This window comes from Lynx canadensis, chromosome A3 (genome assembly GCF_007474595.2).
Source record: "Lynx canadensis isolate LIC74 chromosome A3, mLynCan4.pri.v2, whole genome shotgun sequence".
NCBI classification, from domain to species: Eukaryota; Metazoa; Chordata; class Mammalia; order Carnivora; family Felidae; genus Lynx; species Lynx canadensis.
The window spans coordinates 113,477,634-113,489,820 of NC_044305.1; the positions used below are offsets into that span (position 1 = coordinate 113,477,634).

General features: G+C 39.0%; 1 protein-coding gene and 1 non-coding gene across 3 annotated transcripts in view; both read right to left on the reverse strand.

Moving 5' to 3' along the window:
• Positions 1 to 12,187, reverse strand: part of TTC27 (tetratricopeptide repeat domain 27) — a 185,983-nt gene that overhangs the window by 91,162 nt on the left and 82,634 nt on the right. The window lies entirely within an intron of this gene.
• On the reverse strand, positions 2,939 to 3,043 carry LOC115511410. Its single transcript, XR_003968053.1, has one exon. It is a non-coding gene; the product is annotated as a U6 spliceosomal RNA (small nuclear RNA).

A 12,187-nucleotide genomic window follows, 5' to 3' on the forward strand; every position in this document is an offset into this window, starting at 1 on the left:
GTCAGCACAGAACCCGCTTTGGATCCTCTGTCTCTCTTTCTCTCTGTCCCGCCCCGGCTCGTGCTCTCTTTCTCTCTCAAAAATAAATAAGCATTACAAAATTTTTTAACAAAAAATAAAATAATAGATGCATTATATTAACATAAATAACATGTCTTTAGGAAAAACAACTTTAAGTGTTGAAAAGACTGGCAATGTCTTACATTTTTGGACATCTCTTTAATGTCTTGGTTAATAGATGACATCTAAAAATCTCAAACCTGCTTCTCTAGGCAATTTATTGCAATAAGATATTTTGATTGAAGTTTAGGAAGAAAATTTGGCCTCATACAGCTATGTGGTTGGAAAAGGGAAGAGTGATATTAACACCTTTTTCAGTTAATTGTAGAGATTATTCTTTGATATTACACCACAATTCAACATGTAGTAGCTTCTCAGCATTACCTACAATGTGGAATTTGAAATCTTATCAATGAACTTTTGTTACAGCAAAATACACTGGTAAAAAAACAAATAAACATACAAAAGCACTCACTGATCTAACTTAAAGCTTGAATGGGTCTTTTACAGAGGCTTGATTTTTTTTACCATCTGTATTAATCATTTGGAAAATGTACACATCTTCCACATGTGATGTATTTCACATAATATTAAAAAATATATATACCTTAGTATCACCAACAATCTCCTCAGAAAACTCTGATCCCAATACCTGAAACACCGGGAAACTGTCAAGTTCACAGGGACAAATCCAAGTTTCCCAAAACTCTCATCTTTAAAAGCTCAAGATTTTATCAGTAGTAACAAATTACTGTCAATTTCTCTCCTTGAAGTGATGAGCTCACTTCATTGCTTTTTTGAGAAAATTTCTGCCAAATAATTAAGTTTGAACACCCCAACGGTATCAGTAGTTATTTCAAGTAAAAATCATGTTCCATGGGCAAAACAGCTAGTTCAGCTTTTTCCTGAGACAACCACGGTATGTTAGCATGGAGTGTAAGTGTTTCCTCGTACACCCCATTTCATCACAGAGAATATTCCAAAAGACACTGTCAAGGGTAAAGACTTAATAAAATAACATTGGGAGCTCGGGCGGCTCAGCTGGTTGAGCGTCTGACTCTTGATTTTGGCTCAGGTCATGATCTCACAGTCGTGGGATCGAGCCCTGAGTCGGGATCTGTGCTGATTGCAGAGCCTGTTTGGGATATTCTCATGCCCTGTCTGTCTGTCTGTCTGTCTGTCTGTCTCTCCCTCCCTCCCTCTCTCAAAATAATCAAACTTTAATAAATAAATAAATAAGATAATATTTATTGCTTTATCAAAGGCATTCATAAATAAAACTTTTTTTTTTTTGGAAACCAAATGCATGGCAGTGAAGCATAGGATGACTACCAACACAGGTTTGCTGCCTCCCACCTTGATTCAGGTGAAGGAGCCGGCAGTCTGCCACCCCCACTGCCTCTTCTGACCCAATGTACGAACAGAGTGCAAAGGCAAATAACACCCCAGTATTATTATTACAGAGATGATTTTAACCTGTAGATATACTGAAATGGTCTGGGGACCCCCAGGGTTCCACAAATCACCCTTTGAGAACTGCTGCCTTAGAATTAGCAGATACACTATCTCTAATGCCTTCCCCACACCCACCCACCTCGAACTTTCTCCCCAAACTTCTCCTTGCTTAGTGTTTAAGGAAATACTTAGAAATTCTTTTTTAACCTCTTGTCTTGAAAAATTAGGAATGAGGGGTGCCTGTGCTGTCAGCTCAGAGCCAGGAGCCTGCTTCAGATTCTGAGTCTCCCTCTCTCTCTGTCCCTCCCACTCTCATGCTCTCTCACTCTCTCCAAAATAAATATTTAAAAATTTAGTAAGAATAAAAATTAGGAAATGAAAACACAAGTTGGCTTGTTTATAATCTGCAAGGATTATAAAACCACAAAAGAATACCAAATATTTATTATTAAAACCTAAGTGAAAGTTTTAAACTCCTAGCATCATCTTTTCTAAAAAAAAAAGTTAAATAGTTAAGTTTAATAAATACACCCTACCTTCCTTGGTGGGTGTCCAATGCCAAGCTCCTGTTCTTCAGAGCTCAGTGTCAATTGGCCCCAGATTCTGTGACACTTAATAATAACATTCACCTCTAAGGTTCCTCCTGGTACTCAGTCTCCCATTAAATCACAACTCTGGCCTCCAGACCCGGGTAAATGACCTTTTAGCCTCTGTTCTCTAAGTCCTGGGGCAGGCACGAGACAGAAAAACATCTGGAGCTACTAAAGATTAACAGCCTACCTCTGCCTAAGGCAGTCTTTCTCAAAAGCGCCCATAATCACCACCCCGATGCTGACCCCGAAGCTCTGAGGGCTAGGCTGAAGAGCTATACTTTCACAAGCACCTCAGAAGTGCTCCCGTGTTCAGGCAAGTTTGGGTAACGTTGCACAAGGCTGTTAGGATGCACACAGGGTTTTCTCCCAGGGAAAACTGATGTGTCCGTTTAGTCAACACAATCCGACTCTGTCCACAGAACTTCAGCGTGTCCCTACCTGGAATCCAACCAGAGTTATCGTTTAGGGCCGCCTTGGAAGTGTGCTTCAGTGGGTGTGCTTTCTTCTATCCTTTCAGGAAGTTCCTTTGCTGCTTCCTATCGTTCACTTTTCTGTAACTTTCTAGGCTTTTCAAAAACATTTTTTACTGCTAATAATAAAGATCATTTTAGGGGCGCCTGGGTGGCTCAGTCGGTTAAGAGTCCGACTTCTGCTCACATCATGATCTCAGGGTTTGTGAGTTCGAGCCACGCATCGGGCTCTCTGCTTGTCAGTGTGGAGTCTGCTTCGAATTCTCTGTGTCCCTCTCTCTGGGTCCCTCCCCAGCTTGTGCTCTCAATCTTTCAAAAATAAATAAACATGGCCTCATACAGCTATATGGCTGGAAAAGGAAGAGTAATGTTAACACCTTTTTTACGTGTCATCCTTGCGCAGGGGCCATGCTAATCTTCTCTGTATCGTTCCAATTTTAGTATATGTGCTGCCGAAGCGAGCACAACACCTTTTTTAGTTAATTGTAGATATTATTCTTACACTGTATGTGAACTAACTTGGATTTAAATTAAAAATTAAATAAATGAATATTAAAAAATAAAGTTCATCTTATGCTATTACTCGTCCCACTTTTATTTCACTTGTCTCTGAACTAATCATTGCCTATTCTGTACCAAACTGTTATTATGAAATCCATATCCTGGTTTCAGCCTAGCCATGTCCCTCAGGACAGCTTCTTTACTTGGCCTTGGCAGAAGCCAATTTCACTCGCCCCTGTGCATGTCCTCTTCCCTCATAGCACCTCATCCTGAGAGTGGCAGTGTTCCATTTCCTTCCCCTCTCACCTCAACTGTTGGCCTGAAGAGGCAGAGTTCTGCAACCCAAACCTCTCTCACAAAAGCCTCTATTCACTTCTTCCTGCCTGTGCTCATTCAATTCCTTTCCTCTAGACGATGCCAAATCTTATTATATTGGTATCTTTTTTTAAGCCAGTTCTCGTAGCTTCCTCAGAACACTACAGCATGTCGGATTCCCTTGGAAAGCAAGAACTTCAAAATCCAAGGGAGACCAGACCTGGTTTGAATTCTAGCCCAGCTATAAGACCTTGGGTAAGTCACTTAAAATTTCTGTCCTTCGCCCCTCATTAATAAAAATGTAGATAATGCCGATAAGCTAGACTTATTTAGCACCCGGCATATTAAGTGTTCAGTGAAGAGTGGTAACTAGACACAATTCTAAATAAATAGCGGTTAACTATAATCCTTCCAACAAATAAAAGCACAGCTACAATCACATGAGCAAATCCTCGTATGCTTTTCAGCAACTTTCAAATGCCGCAAATGATTACTCATGCAGGTGAAGAACAGAGTCGGAATGGACATGTTTTCATCTCTCAGATTTTTTAAAAACTCAATGGCATGACTCAGCATATTAAATGTGAAGCACTGTAATTATCCCAAAGTTTTCAGATTTTCCAGGTAGTAATGACTACTTTTAGTAAGTTATATGAAGGATTGGGCAGCTTTATTTTCTTGTACCTAAACTTTCCCTGCTGTAAAGTGCAGATAATAATAACAGTCCAGATTTATTGAGGGTTTACTATATGCCTGGCACTATTCCAAGTACTTCACGAAAATTAACTCATTGAATCTCTCAACATCTGTATGAGGCAGGCTCTACTTCCTGCTCTCTCTGTTCTACAGAGGAGTGAAGCACAAGAGATTAGGGGGCTTAACCCTGGCCATCATACTTGACCTCTCTTCCTCTTGGATTGGGAGGTCTGTGGACAATGAAAGCTGGTGCCTTTCTGACAACAGACATCCTGATACTGAAGCAGGCAGAGAAAAGCAGAGATGGGAAAACACAGGTGAGAACAGACAGAAAGAGAAAGAGCTGATGATCTGGTTGAGCCCCTAAATCTCAGCTATCGCTGACACTGGAATACCCCAAGATTTCCCAGTTCTAACAGCCAATACGTTTCCTTCTTTACAGCCAGTTTGAATGGGGTTTCTGTTCCTTACAACAAAAAGATTCCTTATTGAAACCTGTTCTTAAATTTTACCGAAGCAGAAGTGTAAAGGGTCTTGAAAAGCTCTAAACTTCAATCTATCCTTACAAGCACCTTGTATTTAGGAGAGGATATTTAAAATAAGTATAAATATCAAATGTAATTTCTCAAATTTTGAAGCTATACCCACTAATTAGGCAAGCCCAGCATAACCACAGTCAGTTTGAATTACTACACTATGTGCCCATCCCCCATCCCCTTCTTCCGGGGCTCCACAATGGCAGTGGTATGTATACTCCCCACTCACACAAATGGTCACACATCAAGGTCAATACCAAGCCTGTCAAGTACAATGAATGTGGATGTGCTTTTATGAAGATACATGAAAATATCAGAGCACAGTCATATCCTGAGACACTAAAATATGAGAGAGCATTCTTTAATGCAGAACAAATGACCAGTTTGTAATATAAAGAAAAAGTGTTGGTTTTTTCATACGTTGAGAAATACAGAGTGAACCTACTCCCAGTTAACTGAGTAAATTCATGGACTCTAGTTCCCTTATCACTTCTAATGGTCTCAAAAGGTAGTAATTTATACTTGAAAGTCATCATGTTTTAGGAAACCCTGTAAGAAAAAACTGACATCTCTTTATCTCTTTTACCACCCACTAAAACATTACAACCAACAAAACTGGAAATTACTATCCTCTGAGAACACTAAGCTAACCTCTGTGATCACGGTGATTGTTCTGTTACTGTTAGCTCTGGCACTGGGCTGAAGATCTGGACTGGAATGATATGAAAAAGGACTGGTCTGTACAGCTCATGGATGACTCAAGTGCCAGATGACAATTTAATCTTTAATTTAGCCAATTCTCAAAGAGCCCTGCTAATAAGTAGCTAATTCAAACATGAAGCAAACATCCACTGAATGCCTATTCTGAGAATACAAAAATAAATAAAATAAAGAACTTGATCCCTCAAGAAGCTCACGTTCTAGATGTGAAGACAGAAAGGTTTCCAATAAAGTATAATATAATTCAGTAAATGCTCAAATATAGCTACAGAAACACAACCCAGGAAGAAATGATACACAAATGGTCAGTTAATTTTTCAACAAAAGGACCAACCAGTGAAGAGAAAAACTAAGGACGATTACAACAATCTTGGTGAGAAATGATAAAGATCCTAAGGTGGTATAATTCTCTCATAAGGTGAGGGATAAAACAACTTCAGGGGCGCCTGGGTGGCTCAGCTGATTAAACGTCTGACTCTTGATTTCAATTCAGGCCATGATCTCCCAGTTCGTGGGTTTGAGCCCCTTGTCAGGCTCTGTACTGACAAGTAGGGAGCCTGCTTGGGATTTTCTGTCTTCCTCTCTCTCTGCCCCTCCCTGGCTTTTTCTCTCTAAATAAATAAACATTAAAAAAAAAAATTCAGAAATCCTCTTCTCACAAAACTCAGAATGAAGCTAAGACAGGTCAGAAGCCAGGGTTTGCTCGGGGACACCTTCCCTCACAAGTCATTATCTGGCTGAGGAATGGGAGGTCACAGGAGGACATTAACGATCCCTTGCCGCTCACCCCTGTGAGAATGCCAAGGAGAGTTTCCGGCACTGGACGCCACAGGATGGCATCCTCTACAGCTGGACATCTTGCTGAGAAACTGGGGGGTCCTGGGGAGCTCCTACCCGGAGAACATGCCTCCAGCTTAGTATAACTAACATATTACATACTACAGCTGGGTCTCCTACCTTCTTTCTTGTGGTCATAGCCCCATCTCTTTGAGAGAACCACACACTTACACAATGATTATAAGCTGAGATGATTCACATAAGCTACGTCTCTGCCCACAACTACTGCCTTCCTGCCCAATGTTCCTTATGACGACGTGCAAAGGGCAGTTCTGATGTGATGCCTTGACCCAAGGTCTGCCTGTGGTCTAAGGACAGAAAGGGAGGCTCTGTGTTAACACATTTGTTGCAGAGCTAATTTTATATATTATCAACCACATACACATATTTAGAACTGTTGGATCTTTTTTCTGACCCTGCTATCCCATCCTTTAAATACTTTAACTTGTTCTTGATGAATAGGTGCTTCTCCTAAGCATGCTAAGCCTTTTGTATCTGCTGAGGCCTCCCTGAGCTCAGTGGCCTAACAACACCTCACAAATTGTTTAGTTCACTGTTCTGTGCAGAGCTCAACTGTTGGGCCTTCACTCTGGTGAGGGTGACCCACTATTCTAAGCTATCTGTGACTTTTGTGACTCACAACCACTGGCTGATGCTTCAGACAATAACTAAGAAAGCTCCTCCTCATGAAGGTCTCTATCTCTTGTTACCGGCTCTTCACTTAGGATCTGGGCACTGCTACCAGCTCCCCTGGACGCCATCTCTGGCCCCTAGGCTGAAGCACACTGTTTGCATGCGCCATCTAGGGGGTGTTGTCCAGACCTAACAGGTCTTGTCAGAAGGAAAGGAATAAGGAAATAAAGCAAGAGGATATATGGGGCCTGTTTGAAAAAAGAAGCATCTCTGTTATAATTACCTCAGATCCAGAGTTCAGGGCCCCAGGGGAAGGTGCAGAAGGAAGATTCTTGGCAACCCTAAAGAAGCCTGCCAGTGAGACACACCCTGGCCAGGTGTGCAGTCTGTAGTCAGCCCTTCCATTCTAGGGAAAGGCCTCTCAAAGAGATCCACACAACTGCAGAGGAAGTTCACAATGACCACTAGTATCAACATTGGAGATTATCAGGCATTTAAGGAAAAGCAATACCAAGAAAAAAAGGGCCAAAAGGCACCTGGGTGGCTTCAGTTCAGGCCATGATCTTGCCATTCATGAGTTCAAGTCCCACATCGGGCTAACTGTTGTGAGCACAGAGCCTGCTTTGGATCCTCTGTTCCCCTCTGTCTCTCCTGCTTGCATTCTCTCTCTCTCTCTCTCTCTCTCTCTCTCTCTCTCTCAGAACAACAACACAGAAAAGAAAACAAAAGAAAAGAAAAGAAAAAAAAGAAAGAAAAGAGAAAAAAACAGCCAAGATGAACATATAAAATAATTTGTTACTGAGGAGACAGAATTCATGGAAAATTCTAATGAACAATGTGCAAAGAAATTAAATGAGACACTGCATCAATGAAACACGAAAAGGTTATTAGAAAAAAACTGGAAAAATACAGAATTCCCGAAAACTAAAATAATTGTCAAATATTATTTTTAATGAAATAAAGGTTATTAAGAATAGAGCACTGACAAAAAAAAGGCATAGAATTGTGATTCAAATCACTATATTGTACACCTGAAACTAACTGTAAATTGAAAGAAAGAAAGAAAGAAAGAAAGAAAGAAAGAAAGAAAGAAAGAAAGAAAAAGAAAGAAAGGGAATTGTCAAAATAAAAAGTTACAAGGATAGGCTGAATATATTAATGATCAAAACTAGTGATACAGAAAAAAGGGTAAAAGAAATCTCCCATGACATCAACCAAAAGTACAAAGAGATAGAAAGCATGAAGAGAAAAGTCATACAAGATAAATTCAAGAGATCTCACATAAGTCTACAGAACTGAACCAGAGAAAAAAGCTTTTTAAAAAAGGGAGAAAAAGTATAATTAAAGAAATAATAGAGGGGTGCCTAGGTGGCTCAGTCAGTTAAGCATCTGACATTGGCTCTGGTCATGATCTCGCAGTTTGTGAGTTTGAGCCCTGGCGTCGGGCTCTGTTCTGACAGCTCGGAGCCTGAAGCCTGCTTCAGATTCTGTGTCTCCCTGTCTCTTTCTCTGCCCCTGCCCCACTCATGCTCTCTCTCTCTGTCAAAAATAAATGTTAAAAAAAATTTTTTTTTAATTAAAAAAAAAGAATAAAAGAAAATACTCCCAAACTATAGAGATATGATTGTTCACACTTAAAGAACCTGGTAACTACTCCAACAAGAGAAATAATAATAGTTATATCATTTGTTAATTAATTCCTGCATGAGAGACATTGATCTAAATATTAATTAATATAATCCTAATAAGTACGTTTATGCCATAATATACATGAAGAAACTGAGTCACAGAGAAATTAGGTAGCTTGTGTAAGGCAAAAGCAGCTATGACGTGGTAGAGCTAGCATCTGAAAGCAGGTAGTATGATGCTAGAACCCATGCTCACATTGAGACATATCCAGAATTCCAAGTATGGACAGCAAATTCTAAAAGTGTTCAAAATGAGAAGAAAAATATCACTTAAAATGGAACAAAGTCAAACTGCCATATTTATCAGCAAACTAGGATGTCAGAAGATATTAAAGAAATGACCTCATTTAAAGTCCTAGAAAAAGATGATTTTGAAACTAGAATTCTATACCCAACCCAACTAAGAAATTCTGATGGAAAAATACATTCACTGCCAAGTGAATTTTACCACCCACTTCCTTCATATGAAAAGTTACACAAAAGGTAATAAAAAAGACAATAAGGAAAACAAGGAAGGTACCAACTGAAATAAAAAGAAACAGTAGCAGCTGACTACAACCTAGAATAAGTTAAAAAAAAAAAAAAAAGGCAAAAAAGGAGGCTGTCATGCCAGCCTTTGTCAACTAGCAAAAGTTTAGAGACAAAGCATTCAACTTCTTCTCCATAGGTATAATCACAGGTTTTGATTGTATAATTAACATATATAATCATAATTGTAATGTAAAACTGATTTAAAATTTTAAAAATCAACATATAGATGAAACACAGATGACATCAATTACAGAGTAAAATGCAGAGTAATAATCCCTAATAATTGCCCAAAAAAAGCATAAAAATGGAAGAGGGGATGAGAGGTGTACTGATTTCATCCATAATTCACAATGTGGAGGCAAGAGATTCCATCTAAAGTTGATAAACCTAGAAATAGAATATAAGCATTTAAAGAAGTATAATACAAGTGTAATATTTAAAGTTATGATGGAAACCACTAGCATAAACAACAACTGCTAAAAAATGGGCTAGGAATTGGAGGAAAATATGTATCTTTCATTTGTGATCCTTCAGAGTAGATTAAAATGTTTTTACCATGTGCAGTACCAAAGCTCCTAATAGGCAGTTTTAAAACCAAAATATTAATTAAAGGGCACCTTGAAAAATAAAGGATAGGTTCAGTAAATTACAGCACCTCTCTTTACCAGAGTAACATACAACTACCGGAATGAATGAACTAGATCCACAGGCACCAACGTGCAAAGTTGATCAGGCTGTTATACCTTATACCTTAAGTATAAGGTATACCTCAAGGTATAAGGTAATAAAGACTGCATGATCCCACTGATGTTTAAGAATACTTACGCTAAAGAACCCAGAAATGGACCCACAAACATATGGCCAACTAATCTTTGACAAAGCAGGAAAGAATATCCAATGGAATCAAGACAGTCTCTTCAGCAAATGGTGCTGGGAAAACTGGACAGCGACATGCAGAAGAATGAACCTGGACCACTTTCTTACACCATACACAAAGACAAACTCAAAATGGATGAAAGACCTCAAAGTAAGACAGGCAGCCATCAAAATCCTCGAGGAGAAAGCAGGCAAAAACCTCTTTGATCTTGGCCGCAGCAACTTCTTACTCAACACGTCTCCAGAGGCAAGGGAAACAAAAGCAAAAATGAACTACTGGGACTTCACCAAAATAAAAAGCTTCTGCACAGCAAAGGAAACAATCAGCAAAACTAAAAGGCAACGGACAGAATGGGAGAAGATATTTGCAAGTGACATATCAGATAAAGGGTTAGTGTCCAAAATCTATAAAGAACTTATCAAACTCAACACCCAAAACACAAATAATCCAGTGAAGAAATGGGCAAAAGACATGAATAGACACTTCTCCAAAGAAGACATCCAGATGGCCAACTGACACATGAAAAAACGCTCCACACATCACTCATCATCAGGGAAATACAAATCAAAACCACAACGAGATACCACCTCACACCTGTCAGAATGGCTAACATTAACAACTCAAGCAACAACAGATGTTGGCGAGGATGCGGAGAAAGAGGATCTCTTTTACATTGCTGGTGGCAATGCAAGCTGGTGCAGTCACTCTGGAAAACGGTATGGAGGTTCCTCAGAAAACTAAAAATAGAACTACCCTACGACCCAGCAACTGCACTCCTAGGCATTTATCCAAGGGATACAGGTGTGCTGTTTCAAAGGGACACATGCACCCCCATGTTTATAGCAGCACTATCGACAATAGCCAAACTATGGAAAGAGCCCAAATGTCCATTGATGGATGAATGGATAAAGAAGATGTGGTATGTATGTACAATGGAGTATTACTCGGCAATCAAAAAGAAGGAACTCGTGCCATTTGCAACTACGTGGATGGAACTGGAGGCTATTATGCTAAGTGAAATTAGTCAGTCAGAGGAAGACAAAAATCATATGACTTCACTCATATGAGGACTTTAAGAGACAAAACAGATGAACATAAGGGAAGGGAAACAAAAATAATATAAAAACAGGGAGGGGGACAAAACAGAAGAGACTCATAAATATGGAGAACAAATGGAGGGTTGCTAGAGGGGTTGTGGGGGGGGGGCTAAATGGGTAAGGGGCATTAAGGAATCTACTCCTGAAATCATTGTTGCACTATATGCTAACTAATTTGGATGTAAATTTTAAAAAGTAAAAAATAAAATTAAAAAAAAAAGAATACTTATGCTAATGCAGAGAAAGTAATCTAGGTTACAAATTGTTGAGATTGGAAGGCAAGCAAGGGAGGGAAACACTTTTTACTTTCTGTTTCTGTATTGCTTACACTTTGTATAATTAGCAGGTATTATTTCTATAATTAAAAGCAATTAAAAAACAGTGACATAGTTTAAAAAAGCAAAACATACTTTGCCACTAGTACCCATGGACTTGGTCCAGGTGTTACATATAATGCCAGAGGTGAGGTTTTCCATCAATATAAAAACTAATCTAAATGATTTCTTTATGAAAGTATTCAAAAAGAAGTATGAGGCTCACTGTATAAATCCTGACGTTATAGGACTATAACCAGTTTTTCCCCAATTAAGGTTTTTGTTATGATTACTAGAAATTAAACAGTCATGTAAAGAAGGGACTATGAGCTTTTAACAGAGAAGTGTTTTAGCCTACACAGGAGCAATAACCTCCATCATAGTACCAATCGTCCTGTTCTGGGCCCTTCTCCCTCCAGAATCAAACATGATACATAAACTTTATTCCAGCAAAGCATGGATGCAACTACAGTATTAAGAAGAAGTGATCCTGAAAAACTAAAACTTATTTAAAAATTGTTAAATTTCAATTAACTGCCACAGTAGAGAGAGTCAAACACAATACAGACTCCAGGGACAGAAAACGGCTATACGATTTCCAATTCAATGCAACATCCTCCCAGAAATTCAAAGGTGAAGGAAAAGATCCCCATTAGGCAAGCATCTTCAGATGAACAGGGGCAGACCATCCCCATTTAAATTAACAGGGTTAAGAGATAACTGAGCAATTAAAATTAATTAGCAAGATTATTTTAATAATGAACATAAAACAATCAAAAGCAGGGTATAAGTAAATACTAGAGAATGTAATCTCACTTTAATTCACTGCTTCTGAATCATGACCACTAAAAAGTGTTTCCATAA